This window comes from Cyrtonyx montezumae, unplaced genomic scaffold (assembly GCF_038088225.1).
Source record: "Cyrtonyx montezumae isolate F1298 unplaced genomic scaffold, pur_monq_1.0 scaffold_3, whole genome shotgun sequence".
NCBI classification, from domain to species: domain Eukaryota; kingdom Metazoa; phylum Chordata; class Aves; order Galliformes; family Odontophoridae; genus Cyrtonyx; species Cyrtonyx montezumae.
This window is the reverse complement of record NW_027072034.1, coordinates 10,271,887-10,288,882: the sequence shown is the minus strand read 5'-3', so window position 1 is coordinate 10,288,882 and position 16,996 is coordinate 10,271,887.

Genomic DNA, 16,996 nt, shown 5'->3' with positions numbered 1-16,996 from the left:
AAAGGAGTTTAGAGGGAAGATGAATAACAAAATATTTGACAAGGACACACAATATAATACAGTGAAATGAACTAACAGCTTAGTACATGTATATACATGCATTGGTTCCTTCTAAGTGGTAGCAGCTCCTGGGATATATTCTACAAATCATGCAAGAGAAATCTGTACACAGTGGTAAAGAGAAGTTTGTTTGAAATATCTGTTATAGTAATATTACATAGATCATCTGTGGAGAATTTGGGTGCTTAAGTATAACCAGCTATTTCCCATGAATGTGAAGGAAGGGATTTTTTTATCCAGGAATATCTAGTAGAGATAATCTTAAAGTTTTGGCTACTGCACTGATAATAGTATAAAAAAGAAAGACTTTCATGCCATGTTTATTACTACAAGAAAATTAATACACTGGAGCAAATAGCTCAGGGAGTCAGGTGTGTAAGTGTCCTCAACTCCTGTGTAATCAAGGATGAGAGAGAAGTAGATAGATTAATTCATATCTTTGTTGGATAAAATCACACCCTGCAGGTGTCTGTCTCCACTGGGAGAGTATGTGTCTAATACCTTCTTCTAAGAACTCAGTTAGACCTTATAAATTAATGCAGAAAAACATAAGCACTTATAGCACTTAATTAAGTGCTGTAAAATTCAATGTTTGTGGAGATGTTCAAACCCTTGAAAACACAATTTATCAAATGGTTAAGAAAGAGTTGTATGCATATTTCTATCAGTAAAACGTTGACATGTATAAGTTTAATATCATTTTTTTTTTTTGCTTATTTGAAGTTACTGGTAATGTTTGTGTTTGGGAAAAGTGTAATAGTAAAGATTTATGTATGATTATTGTATAAACTTCCACTATCTTTCTCACTGTATGATTTTGTAATAGCAATTACATTTTGAATTGAATTTTTTTTTATGTTGCTGGCAGAAGAAACAAATCTGAAAATCCTAATGTATGTTGTTAAGTGTTAATTACTCACATATAAGGACTAAGAATTTAAAGACAGATTATCTCTATGAATAAACATAGAATAGAATATAGCAGGTCAAACATTTATTGAACTTACAATAACCAGCACCCCCGAACAAGCCGTGATCCATCCAGTCTCACCAGCTGTTTCGTCTGTTGTATACTTAATTACTACACGAATGTACCTCCCACTTCTATTCCCTATGTATCACCTTTCCATGTTTCTCTCCTCGCAGTGAGCCTTCAGATTTATTACTTGTTTAAAGGTACTCTGAGGTTCTCACTTCTCTGCTCTCTATCCATTTTTACTTGTTTATGATCAATCTTGTTTATGACAATTTGTTCATTTTGATTTTAAAATTCAATGTTTGATTTATACATAAATTTAAAAGTTACTGTCTTTTCTCCTACATTGTTCCTTTGCATGAAAGTCAAGAAATAATTTTTCCTGATATTTGTTCAGTACAATAGTTTTTGTAAATGAGCAACCAACTGGTACCTGTCTAACTTCTTCCTATGGCAACTATCAATATTGCATTCCATAAAGTATAATGGTTAACATACTGTAGTACTGATTGAGATTATCTGGACACTGTTAGAGAGCTTACAAAGAAAGTTGATAACAATTCCTAATTTCAGGAAATAATTTCATGACACACAAGGGAGAGTAGGTAAGAAATACACTCTTTTTGAAGAAAGCCCTTTACTATGTTTACAAATAAATATATCTGCCTAGTTTCAGCCCCCCTGTAGTGGGCAGTGTTGCCATCCACTAGGTCGGGTAAGTCACAGCTTTAAGCCTGATATTAACAAAAGTTGTTTGTTTGTGTTTTGCTTAGTTGTTTGTTTGTTTTCTATTTAACACAGAGAAGTTTCAATTTTCTTTTAAATGTATTAAGCACCTATCACTCCCTCCTGGTGTGAAAACTGCCATATGTGCTTCTAGAATACCAAAGCACACACATTCCTAGTAAGATTATAACTTTGTTTTTCATATTGTTCCTTATTGCAACTGTTACAGGTTTGTCTTCACTTTAAGAGATTAGCAGTTTTGCTACAACTGTTTGATTAGAATCAAAGAAAGTATTAAAGCTCATCAAAACATCTAATATTTATTTTATTTTATATGTTACTGAAAACATTTAATTATTTGAATATGACCACTGAATATTGACAATTTTTATTATTACTTCAACAAGTAGAATACTCAAAGGTACATTAATTTTGAAAATTCTCATTATACTTCATTATAATTTCTGAGATAAATTATTGATTTCTCAACCACATCTAGAATTCACTAGAAATATTTTCTATCAAAGTTCAAGTAAATAAGAAAAATGGAAAATGCTCATAATAAGAAAAAGTCCATTACTTATTCATATTTCTCAACATGAATAATAATCTCAGAATAAAAAAAAGTAGAACTCTTAGTATGCCTAGTTTTTTTGAGTCTTCACTAATGGAAGGTCTTGTACGTTGAAACAAGTGATAAAGTCAATATCTGGAATGATATGGTTATTATAAACATCTCTATTTTCTGAGATAAACCACAATGCACATCATTTCAACTTTTATATCCTCAGTCTTAAAGTGGCTTTTGGTTCTAAATATTTCAAAAGAAAAACAAGATTGTTTTACTTCCATATAGGCTGTAGATACAAAAGGTATTTATCTATAATGTCATTATATTTGTCTAATTAGTGAGTAGCTGACCACTTTCAGTTGCACGTGTAATAAACATGTGATATACTTTCTCATATGAAGGTCTATGGTTCTGTGTAAGTAGTCAGTTATCCTGTCATGACCAGAATTAAAGCACACAGTTGCTTCTATTTTCGTGCTTTGAGGCTTCTCATCTTCACTAAATCTAAACTACATTTAAGGTGATTTCAATGTTCACAATGAATAACTGGTGCAAGATTACAATCTCAAGTGGTACGCTCTAGTACTGTTAGTCAGAATTAGGTATACTGAAAGAAACAAAGTACAGGAGTCCACATAGTTCTCTATCATTTCACCTCTATCTTGATCTGCATCTCTCTTGATATTCCATTTCTAGCCTTCACTTAAGCAAAGACTGACAAATGTGCCAAATAGTGACAGACTGTGTTGCTGATATGTAATATAGACATCTGCCTATCTCCCGAGAGTTATAATTATAATCATAAAATAAAAGTAAATTAATCAGAAGTTAAAACTTAAAAAAGAGACTTAATCTGGAACCCAAGATAAAGGAAAAAGTGCAAAATATAGAATAAGACTTATATCCTCATCCCATTATGTCTACAGACATTAGTATTTAGATACATTTGCATAATGTTTGTTCTGAACAAAATACAGATTTGCTCTCTTATAAAAGCTGTGTTAACCATATGTGGCCTTTTGTTTGTTTGTTTCTGTGTGTGTGGACTTAACTGTTCACCACTGTCCATAAGTTTATATATGCTGTTTTCTAGCGTTTGCTTTTTCAGACTTTCCTCGCAGACTCTTTTAGATATCCATTAATAAAGGTTATCTCCATCTTTTCAGGTACCATTTAGTTATTTCTTTTCCCCCTTTCTCTAATGCTGTCCTTTCCCATAATTTTAAGCTTATTTCTCTTTTCTAATCTCAGAGTACCCTTATAATGTAGTGTCATAGAATGGCTTGCTTTGGAAGAGAACTTAAAAAATACCCAGTTCCAACTCCACTACCATAAGCAGCGTTGCCATAAACTAAATCAGTCACTAGATTAGGATGCCCAACATCCGGTCCAACCCAGCCTTGAACACCTCCAGGGATAATTCTCTTAGACAGGACAAATGTTGAAATTATGTGAAATAAGAAAGTGCTACAGATTGTGGAGAGGGAGAAAAGGGAAAAGGATAAGGATGCCAATAGTAATGGTCCTGGCTACTTGGAAAGCATTTCAACCCTGTTTGATACTTTTACAGTTGCCAGTAATATTTCCCTTGCTTATGGTTGTCTACAGGTAAGGTGCAGGAGAAAATAAGGTACAAGAAAATGAGAACAGGAAGCACTGGAAGAGTACATTATTTATCCTAAGATGAAAAATATTTTGGTGGCTATGTTGTCAGGAGCTTATTGTTTCTTAGCAAGCCAGTTTCAGGAAAACTGTTTTTATGTTCTCTGCAATAATGGTTTCCTTGCTTTTGAGATATAAAGAAATGATACTTAGGAGAAACTATAACCTTTGTGGAACATACAAATGTAAAAAAAAAATAAAAAAAGTTTTGCTCTCAGCAAAAGTGCTGACATTAGTGGCGATTCATGAAGTTTATTGCTGCTTATCCAGGCTAGTAAGCACAGAACTAGATACAACTAAATAGGACTTCTCATGGAAGGAGCAAGCTGAGCATATTACTGGGGACTAATATTGAATTATTTATATTGAATTATTTGATTTTAGCTGAGGCAGAACTGGCTCCTCAAATGCCACACTTATAAGTGAAACTTAAGGTTCACTATATCCAGTTGCCATTAAATTTCCAAAACATTTTCTCTGTACAGTTATAAGATGGCCATTTCATGGCAGAATCCAGTTCTCTTAAATCTGAATTTTTGTGTAGCTTCCATCAAGGTGATATAGAAGCATAAAACACATATTCAGCTTCCTTGTAAATTTTCTGCATTAGAAGATTTTAAAATGTAGACTCTTTACAGGAATTTTCATAACTAAAATTACATTTTCAATAAGACGTGTGATATAAAAACAGCAGCTGTAATTTTCTAATTCCAAAGAGGTGCTTGTTTTTTTTTTGCTTTTTTTCCTCTTTAGTCTATGATAATATATTTTTGTAGAAAAATCATTCAGTAACAGAGAGCATGAGTTATTATGAGAATGGTTACAAACATATTTTTGGGGCAACATGGCCTTTTTGATATTTTTTTCTTCTTTTTCTTTTTTCTTCCTAGACATGCGTTAATGCACATTTCTGATCAGAATACACAAGGAGAGAAAGATAACACACTTTTCCAGCCAAAACCCATCTACAATAAGAACCAGCTAGTAAACTAACAGTGAAGCATATCTGTGAAAGTTGTACTACCTTTTTGGAGGATTACATAGAATCACCACAAGATGTCTCTCCAGCTTCTCAAAATGTCTATTTTTAATTTTTTTCTTATGGTCCCTATTTTTTCTTTTTCTTTTTATTTTTTAATCAAGCTACTCTCCACTGAAGGCATTGATTATCTTACAGAAGTCTGGAGTACAGCTGAGCAGGATGTGGATTAGAGCTAGGTCTAATAAAATAATAGCTATTTTTACATTAAAGCCCTGGAGATATCTTTGAAAGGTAATTCTGTTACTTTAATTTCTGTACCCCATAAAAGGCTGTTTATCTAGTTTGTGCCTCTGTTCATTTTTTTTCTAACAGACAAAGATTGGCTCAGAGAATTCAAACTGATTTTGAGTTTAAGCCTCCTGCTTTTAAAGGCTGAAGTAGCTTAAGCTCCTAAAATTTCTAAGTTTCAAAAGTACTAGGTCTCTGAATAATATATATATATGTACATAGGTATAAATTCAATTACATTTTTTACCCCTTAATTTTCAAAAAGTAGAAGTAAAATAAAAAGGTGTATAATATATATATATATTTTTAGTACAAGGTATTTCCCAAATTGTCTGAAAACATACTAGAATAAAAACTACTCTAAAAAAATGCAAGATTATGATTTGTGGCTTTTAATCTCAGAATAAATTAAAAGCATGGTACCACTTACTTAGAGTAGCTTGGATATTTTTTAGAATAGAACAGGAAAAAACTTTGGAGTTAAGGACTGGGAAATGTATAATTAAATAAGTAGTTGAGAACAGCAAAAAAAAAAAAAGTTTTTTTTTGTTTTGTTCTCTTTCTGTACAATAAAAAGATAAACTTGTATTTATGCAGAATAAGAATCTATATTTTTTCACACAGTATGTCTGGAGGGCTTTTCACATAGGAATCATAACTGTAATGGTTTGCTGTCTTCAAAGCTACTAGAGAGTGGTAGATTCCTGGTACATTCAAAGGTGGAGATTATGTCCATGATGTCTTCTGTTCCTGGTTCCAAATTCATTTAAGGTCAATCTCACTGATCAATCACCTTATTTATACAGGTTCACTGAACCATAGGGTGACTTTTTACTGGTCAGATTTGATCTTTTTACTTAACAATGCAGTGCTGAAATGAGTTCCTTGTTCAGCTCTGAAAAGCTGAACACAAGCAAAAGAAATATTTTATTAAAACAAATCTCCCACTCTTAGTCATAACACAGGCAGAGTATGAAAGAAACAGGACTTGAGAATAAATCTATAAAACTGGAGGAAATTTTCTTGAAGTCTCAGAATAGAAATAGAAAATTGAGTGCTACCAAGAAGACTAGTTTGGGATATAATTATTTTTTAGACATAACCAACATGAAAGGAATCTATAGCTGTCTTTGATACTCCATTGAAATGCATATCTATTTTTGTTCTGTGCTGGTAAGAATGGAAGAACAAACCTCACCTTATTAGGGTAAGCAGCAACCCATACCAGTTGCAACATCTGTCCACCCATTTTTGAGGCTGCCTACCTATACTGCTAAATCTTATATAATGCTGCCTTCCATTGAAAAAAAATTTCTATGCCAATCTGCTACAATATGGGTAAAATACAATATGGATATCTCTAATTCAGACAAATTCTACTTTCCTCTATCAGAGAAAATAGTAGAAAAAGTTTCCATATACAACTCGTGTCTAAGAATCACAGAATTGCAGAACTGTAGGGGTTGGAAGGGATCACTAGAGATCATTGAGTCCAACCCCCTGTCAAAGCAGCTCCATAGCCCAGGTTGCACAGGTAGGCGTCCAGATGGGTCTTGAATATCCCCAGAGAAGGAAACTCCACCACCTCTCTGTGCAGCCTGTGCCAGTGCTCTGTCACGGCACTGTGAAGAAGTTCCCACACACATCTGCTAAGTACATGCCTCCAACTGGTCTATGCACCAGTGACACTCTGAGCTCTGCCAGTCATTCAGTTCTCAACCCACCTTACCAACCACTCATCTATTCCACACTTCCTCAATTTTGTTATAAGGATGCTGTGGGAGAGTGTCAAATGCCTTGCTGAAATCAAGGTAGACTATATCCACAGTCTACATATAACAAAAGAGCATAAAAATGTGTATTTGGTAATTGAAGCCTAAAAAGATGGAATAGAAAGATCTCAAGGGCTGAAAAAAATAAGGAATACACAGACAGAAGACATTCTTGCTGAATTCTGAACTGAATTTTCAGTCATTTCTCTGTTTGCTATCTCCAGATGCCATAATATTCTTTAAAAAAGACATCTTTGAACAAAGTTTTATGTTTATCTTGTCTCTTTTGCTAAGTCAGAAAGTCCATATGAAAAGTATTAACAGTTGTTTTACAAAGATTTGGTACATCTGGATCTCAGTCCTGAATTGCAAAAGTAAATTGCAATCAGTGAAAATCATTGACTTACTGAGACACTGAAACCCAGACTGTATATTATTTCAGCCTTAGCATGGTCAGTCAGAAATAAATGTTTCTTCAGCTGCATGCCAGAAATTCCTTAGAACACAACAGAGTAAATTTCTGCCTCAAGAACAAACAGTTTTAAAAGGTGATATTTTTAATTCGATGATAACAAAATGGGATTAGCTTCATTTATAATTCTTTGTCTCTATACACGAAATGAGAATAAGAAGATCAATTAAACAACATTTAATAACCAAGCTAAAGAATGACAGTGAAACATGATGAGGAGAACCACTTATCTTAAACTTAATCTGTGTCATTATGGTAAAATGTTGGCATTAAGCCCAAAGGAAAATTCCATCACAATATCTCAAACAAGTTGTTACCCTTTATAAAATACCTCCTGGTGTAGATTATAAAAATCTACTGGATTAGCTAGTAGAAAAAAAAAATGTATGCAGTATCATAAGAAGCATTAATAACTTTCTTGAATTATTCATTTATTTCATTTGTATAATATGTACTGGAATAACAATCTGTGGAGTAGGCTTGACTGCTCAGAAAGTATGAAGGTGTTGTTTCATTATAAATAGTGACTGGAAATTTCAGGAAAAGAATAATTCCTTAATTCCTTGAGTAAAATGCTATCCCTAGAGAAACCAAGTAAAGTTATTCCAATGGTTTTATGAGCCATAATTTAACCTCTTATTTTCACTCATGTTTACACCATTACATATAATATTTTCTTTACTGTGTTCCTGCCAACATAAAAGTATTAAAAACTATAAATTTAATTTACTCAGCTAAGAGAAATATTAATTATTTCTGCTATGAAAATGTTTCCCAATTGCAGGAAAATAAAAAAAGTAATTATACACTTGTCTAATCCATTCACAGGATATGCAGATGGGCTCATGCATATTTGCATTGGACTTCTTCTGCCAATCAGTACAGACTGAGCTGTTTTTTATATAACATAGCTACATATGTTCATGTATATTACATACTATTAAGAAGACGGTTGACAAACAGTATTTTTGTGCAAAACAAGTTTGAAAAATATAGCTTTTCTTAAGTTTGAGTGACAATATAATTGAAATATTAAAAATAAAATATTTTAATTAAATGTGTATTAAAACTATACTTTATACCTAGGGTTTTTTTAGTATTATTTAATAAATGAAGACGTGCATCTTATTTTATTAGATCATACATACATACAAATGAGAAGCTGTGAAATGTGAAGTCTTTACAGGTGCATTTTCTTCAACACTTTTGGAGATTGAACTTGTTAAAAGTTCATCTGAAGCTCTCTAAAATCCATGGAAGATTTTGATCATTATAGTCATTGTGTATTTGAGATCAGCAAGGAACTGACACTTAAATTAAAGAAAGCAAAACTGTAGACATATGTTTTGATTCAAGTATCCTTAAACCACAAAATGTATCATACTATAAATCATCTTAGAGATTTAAATGAGCATACTCTTTAAGCAAATAAACTCCACTGTTTCATCTACAAAGACCAAAGCTAACCTGTATCTCTTACATATATTTAATTTTAGTTGAAACATGGTTTGAATTATCTCATGTGAATGTTGAAAATGATAAATGTTTCTGTATAATTAGAGGGATATTGATTTTACATACAGAAGTTTTTAATGCATTGTGCTAATGAAGGTTGGTTTTGCTCACTGGTTTCTGTGTAACTATATAATTCATTTATTTAAAAAAAATCATTTGACGTTTATTTGCCACATCAACATGTCAAGCTATAAATGTTTTTTTACTTTCTTTTTTTTTTATTCTATTACTTTAAATTATGTTCTAAACAGAAATCTGATATGCAATAATGTATTTTGGATGGTACTGGGTGAAAATTAATGGATGATTAATTCTCCAGAGCCTTAAAGTATTTCTCCATCCTATTCAAATAATTGACGAGCAAAAACTTCTTACACATTGCAGGTAGGATTCAAATTGATCTTCTCTTTCTACTCTTAGTGGAATTGTGTTAGATTTAGTCACCAAGTTGAACTCCTAGAACTCGGTTATTGCTTTCTTCTGTCTCCATAGAAACACCTCAGCATGATGAATATGGAGAAACACCACTTTAAAGCAATCTTAATTTTGAACATAAAAGGAAAACAAACTTGTCTAAAATGGCAATTATGTTAAAGCATTTTATTCTATTTTCACTTAGTACAAAAGGAGTTGCCATGAAAGAGAGAATATGAATACTAACCACAGAAAGACAGGCAAATATCGTCAGTTTCCTGAGTCGAGTTAATATAGGAGGGAAACAGAACCTCTCAGGTTAGGAAAAAATCCAGAATTTTCCTAAAGCCTCAGAAGTCTTTCCAGACTGCAGTATAGCACAGTAGATACAAAACCCCAGAAATGAGTTTTGTATGTGTAAACAACACAAAGTCTTCTGGAACACTGGTTCCTCTTTTTGATGCATTCTGTTTGTGACTAACTCAGAATGTTAATGCAAGTGAATAAAGGTAGTGAATAAGCCTTCTATGCTGAATTACAAAAAAGAAAACCTGAAAAGATAAGGAAAAAATAATCAACATCATTTGACTCCTACTTTTTTTTTTTTCATGTATGCAAAGTTATTTTGATCCATAACACTATTTAGAATTTTATTTTGATATCTGAACAGAATAGATAATGTGAATAATGACTACTGATGATCAAAAAGCTTTATACTACTGTAAGAGTCTAAATAAAAACTTTGCCTTTGTACTGTGAGAACAGTCCAAATTATAGACCAAGATGTACAAGAGTATATGCTGTTTCATAATAACTACAGATCATTTATTGATGAGTATTTTAAGTAACATACAGAATATATTTCACATATATTTTAAACATTAATGGTATGATATTTAGTATGCATTAATCCTCCCACTGATGGTAAATTGAACAAGTAAACTTATTCTTCATGCTTAGTGATTTATTTAATGTAAGTTAGCCAATACTATTTTAAAATCACACATTTTTATTTACCCAAAATAAAGTTGCTAGGTTCAGGCTCTATATATTTGCACTCCTCTTTCTTCCGGAGCAATACTTTTGAAAACAGACAGTCTTTCTTTCCAATATATATATATATATTTTTGTAAATTAATATTTACTATGGGCTTTGTGGGAGAGAAAATCAAAATCAGGTCTTGTTCTTGTCTCTGTTATATCAATCTATCAATCTTAGGCTATCTTCTCCAAGAATTAACGTGGGCAGCTCACTGAGCTCCAAATTTACTTCTGTATATCTGAAAGTAGTGGTTGTCTCTATTTTTTAATATTTATATGTCTTTTACATATATATATGTATATATATATATATGTATGTATGTATATAATATTACAATTTTATCTTATACCTTTGAAATTTTACATGATGATGTCATACTATGAAAAACTATGGGCTTACTATTTGTTTTTATATTATTTTGATTATGAACTAGAAGAGATGTGATTCTGTCCATTGGCAAATGAAAAACTCTAAATGGCTTTTTATGTAATTGTAGGCTGAGGTATTTTACAGCCAGAGAGGACATTTACTGAAATACAGTATACTTCCAATATTCCCTCCCACATAAGACTACAAGAGAATTTGGTTTTGCTTTAAAAAGCTCTGAAATATCACTATTACTTTATCATCATATTATTCATCTTGATTACCATCTATGTATGGTAAAAATACTCTCCTGACAAAAAAAGAAAAGGTAAAACAGATTGTAACTAATTTGGTGGAATTAAAAAGCATAACTCCTAGAAGGCACAATGGAAACAAAGTTGTCCTTATTTCTATTCCAGTAAGTTTCAATAAGGTAAAATCATAGAATCATAGAAATTATCAGTTCAGGTAAAAGTTAAGCTATGTGTAGGAAAATTAGTTCTACTTATTTAATGAAATTGTGCTATATCTCAGACAGTATCTTGCCTCTTCTATAATAAGATGGAAGAGATTGTGTTCAGATTGGCACTGAAAAGGAGTTGATTTTCATTATTCTCAAATAAGAGTAGCCTGCATACAAGAGATGTTTGGTTCTATTTTACTTAAAGAAAATATACTGAAGCAGAGACTACCACTAGGTAATATGGATGATTATTCATCAGGAACAAAACATGACTCAGCAAACACAAATAAAACAAATACTCCATCAAATACATACAAATACTCAAAAATATCTGCAACTTCATCAACTAACTTGTTGGATTTACACAACTTTATCTAAATACTTCTCAGAAAGATATGATAGTTCATGCTGTTTTAGTTATGAGTTCAGAAATACAGCCTTGCTTATTAGACAAGCTCTCAAACTACCAGCATCCTTGCTGAGAAAAAGATTTATGGCTAACCTTTGCTAGGTCATTGACAATAAGACTGGGAAAGTATATTTTAGAGTAAAAGCAGTCAGGTGGTACAACATGAAATTAGGTATGTTGCCAGACTCAGCAGGTAGATGATAATATGATTGAAATTCAGGGTAGATATAAACAGAAAATAGCGAGAGGCTTGTAGTCTGGGTCATAAGAAGAGAGCTTTCTCCTGTGATATTTTCAGTATTCTGCATTTGTTTGAAATATGCATACGTTACCTTATGTCCAAGGTGATGCAGAGAATATTTTCCCAAGATTTCTAGACCTAGTTTTCAATTGTGCTTTGTTGGATTAATATGTCTTACTCCGTTCATCAGTGTTGAATACTGTTAGTACAATCAATGCATTTCTAGTAAAGATGCAATGATCCCACATGTTAGATTCTATAACTTATCTAAAATATCCTCGAAGTAAATGATAACTTGACTGGATTAAGGAGATTTGAAGAGCTTTCGAACACAACCTAACTATCCTTGTAAATAGGTAAGAAATTTTAATGAACAATAAAATATCAGTGGCTGGAGATAGGAAAAATATACCAAATGAAAGACATTTTTATATTTTACTCTATTTTTCCTTAGGTGTCTTTTGCTAGACACAGAGTGATACTGGTCTGAATGGATTTAAAAATAGCAAAGGGGAGAATGACCTTTCTTGTTATTGATGATCATGAAATATGTCATCACTGATTGTGGATATGGGAAGTTACAATATTTAGATTTTGATCAATAGGGAGAGTGAATATGATTTATGCCTAGATAACATGTTCAGAATTGCTGCTTGTAGCTATCAGGTAGGGAGACCACAGGGACTACATACTTCAAATTACATATGCCTGTGATTACTCTTTGGCACTGAAACTCAGTCATTAAAGTAAAGTGTATGAGATGCTTTAAACTTTCTTACTTCCCAAAATTACTCACCTGTATTAAATTGCTTGTCAGAAATGATCTTTATTTTGTATTTAATACCCAACCACTCCTGCAAAAAAGGTTCCTGGTCAGGGTTGAAACTAGGCCAGGAGATTTTCTGAGAGTTTAAAATTTATCTAAAGAGAACAGACTGCCTGAAAGAAGCACCTGGGAAGTGAGTTCATCTGACCAAATATTTGCATCTGTTGTACAGATCTCCATATCTGATTTATATATTCAGACCATTGTTATAATCAGAGGAGGGAAATAGGCATCTCTAGGGGAATAATTCACCCTATCATAAAGCAGATACTTTACATTATCAGATTAAGTCTTCCTTGCAGAAGCCCATTTTTCTCTCTCCACTATAAAGAGAATACAGGAAGACAAATATGCATGCCTCCGTTGTAAATAGTTGAAGATAAGACAAATGAATCCCACACTAAATGCATGAAGATGGGCTGACTGAATCTGTGTCTTTGTGCCTCTGTAATTCAAATTCAGATGGAGTAAACCTCAGACTAATAGAGGACAAGAATTGATTTCCATGCATCTAAGTAAAACTTTCCTTCACAGATCCTTTTCATTTAATTTTCCATAATAAGTCTATGATCTTCTGATTCTGAATTGGAAAACCAGAATTGAATTATATTTCTACTTTAAAGAGCCTATTTTTTGTCATTGTAGAGGCTTATTTTCATCTGTTTGCTTTTATTTACTCATAAATAATTAAGAAATGGAATATAAATAAGAGAAATTTTCTATTCTAAGTAAAAAAAAAAAAAAAGGATTGGATATTTTTCAGATCCTGTAACTTTCTAGTAGAAAACTAGGAGACGTTTTTCATGCAGGCAGACAATATCTTTTCAAACAGTCCAAGGTTATACTTGTTTCAGGAACAAAACAGTCAAAAATATACACATTAAGCCAAGGTCATCCATGTATCAAGACTCTTTAGGTCAATAGTAGTTGCAGGAAAGATCTGTGAATGGCTTGTTCATAATTCCTGAAATCCAATAAATAACACATACCTGTTAATAAACAAACACATAAAAATATATACATATGTAATCTTATTGTTAAAACACTAATAATATTCTTGTGGATCATTGATTCCTATCTCTTCTATAGCTTGCCAGTATAATTAATTGCTTGGTGGCATTCAGGGTCACTGATTATTCCAACATAAACATTATTTATTAATATTTTTATTTACCAATGAGTGAATTCTGAAATTTTGTTGTCAGAGTGTATCTGGCATTATTTATATATATAATATCATATTATATATGTATATATATATATATATATAAAATATTTATATTCTAACAACAAAAATATCTGAGAAATTTTAAATATTCCTAATTATGTTTTTATGTCAGCATTCTGCTACCTCTTTATCACTTTCCTGCCTCAAAACAGAAAATCAAATGAGACCAGATTTGAGCAGCCTGAAGACAGACCAGAGAAATGAGAAATTTAGTTATTATTATTAGAAAATAAGATATCTAGGTTGATTTTTTTGGGCCTGGACAAATATATAAATGCCCTTCTATATTAATGAAATTACAGAAGTTTATCTTCTTTAAGTCAAATTAATAATCCTTTTCCTGAGAAAGATGTTTTCCTAGATCAGGGTGCTATTGTATGTCAGAGATTATATGTTGATTTATTTACCAAAATGATAATTAATTTTGGCTCAGTGGTTTCCAAATGTCATTTCATTCATATATTTTATATTATATTTTCTACATCTTCAATTTCTCCTAATTTCTGATTTCATGACAAATATACGTAAGGTATAAAACTGAAAGATACATAAATACTCTGCATGGAGACTGCTGAGTCACAGTTTTAACCACCTGACACATGAAGGAAAGACCTGGTCAGCACTGAGTGCACAGGTGAAGGCAATTGATCTGTGTGACCAGAAGAGGTGGAGCCAGGCTCCACCCTTCCTAGACCTCATTTAAGGGATAACTGCCTCTGGGGAAGGTTCTCTTGTTGGTGATCTCTCCTTGGGAGTTCTTTACCTGTTTGTTGTGTTTTCGATTTTTTTGTTTTTCTATCCTTTTGTAGCAACTCCTTGCTTGTGCTGGTCCCTTTACCTTTATGTACGTGAAGTAAGAAACAGTCATTCACTTGTTACAGCTGAGAACTTACTCTGCCTTCACTGTTTGTTTTTTTTTTTGATTTGTTGACTGTAAACATGATAAAGTGAAGAAATGAACTTGTAACTGATGAGGCTTTATGTGTTAGTTCACCAAATTTTGTCAGATTGTGCCTAATTTCTAATGAATGTGTGATACGTACAAATTGTCCAGAAATGTTTTTCAGTTTTCTTCAAAGTTTCATTGGTTTAAGATTCACTAATTTGACAAGCAGTTATCACTTCACTTAGATTTGCTTGGACAGGGATTCAGGAATTTCTGTTTTGAAACATCTATTTGCATCATAAAGATGATAAATACATTTTATTATAGAAGTTACCTCATTTTCACTGTTCTTGGAGTTGCTTAGAATTATTTAGATCTGAAGAAGCTTATACACTAAAGAACTAGTACATCTGTTCCTTCCATTGCAGCAATTGCAGTGAGCATACTACATACGTACCAAGTGTAGATTCATTTTAATTTCCATTCAAATACAGATTTAGGAGGATGAAAAGGAGGGAATTAGGTGCCCTTTCTCTTAGTAGAACTCAGTCTACTTTAAGAACCCTCACCTAATTGTCATTATAAAACATTTACTTACTTACTGCATATATATTTATTAACTTGTATAGAAGAAAAACTGTACACGCATTTATAATTTATTCTATTTAGGCAAAATGAATATATATATATTTTGAATATGATTAGAAATGAATAATCTCAGTGTAAATAATATTTTTAGCGTGCCATCATAGGATTGGTACTTTATATATTTAGAAGTATAGACACTAATATGTTATAAATATTAAAAAAATAACTCTTCTTGTATGACCTACTAGACAAACAGTTGACATTCAGACAATAAGAAAGTATTTGAGCAAAGACTAAGCAGAGCTGGATTGCATTCCAGGCATTCTTAAATGTGTTGATATCCATTTCCCATTGTCCTATTACCATACACTGCTGAAAAGAATCCAGTCTCGTCCCTTTGCCTCCTGCACCATAGATGTTTATAGACATGAATCAGATCCCCTCTGAGTCTTTTTCTTTTCAAGGCTGAACAGCCCCGGGTCTCTCAGCCTTTCCTCATAAGGGAGGTATTCCACACTTTTTATCATCTATGTATCCCTCCACGGGATTCTTTCAAGGAGATCCCTATCTTTCTTGTAGTGGGGAGCCCAGAACTGGATACTCCTCTGACTCCAGGTGAGGCCTCACCAAGGGCAGAGTAGAGGGGAAGGATTACCTCCCTCGATCTGCTGGCCACCCTCTTTTTCATGCACCCCAGGATGCCACTGGCCTTCTTGGCCACCAGGTCACACTGCTGGCTCATGGCCAACCTGTTATTCACCTGGACACTCAGGTCTCTCTCCTCAGAGACCTTCTTCAATCTCTTCTTCAATCACCAGAGGTATTTTAAAGTTTTTATCTTGAAGTCACTGAGAATCAGCAAAAACATAACTTCTATGTCCTCCTGAACCCTTCTTTAGAAGATAGTTCATCAGACATACAAACTACTTTCTTAACATTTTAACTTCTTTTTATTCTTCTCTCCATACCTTCTCCCTGTCCCTCTGGGGATTTTATCTCTATTAATTCTATGACCATGAAGCTTTCTCTAATTTATTTAGGGTATCGTAGCATCATAGAATGCTTAGGTTAGAAGGAACTGTAAATATTCTGTAGTTCCATCTGCCTGCTGTGGGCAGGGTTGACATCTGCTAGAGTGGGCTGCCCAGGTTTCCATCCAACCTGGCTTTGAATGTCTTCAGTGATAGGGCATCCACAATTTCTCTGAGAAACCTGTTTCAGTGCCTCAACACCCTCGGAGTAAATAACTTCCTCCTAACCACTAACCTAAATCACTCTTCTTTTAGTTTAAAGACATTCTCCTTTATCCTGTCACTATGTATAAAGACCGTCTCCCTCCAGCTCCTCAAGTACCGGAAGGCTGCAATAAGGCCTCGCCAGTGCCTTCTCTTCTCCAAGCTAAGCAAGCTCAGCTTCCTCAATATTTCTTCAAGAAATATTAATCTTTTAAATTAATTTCATTGCTATTTAAAAAAAAATACATGTGGTGGAATGAATATTAGAATCACT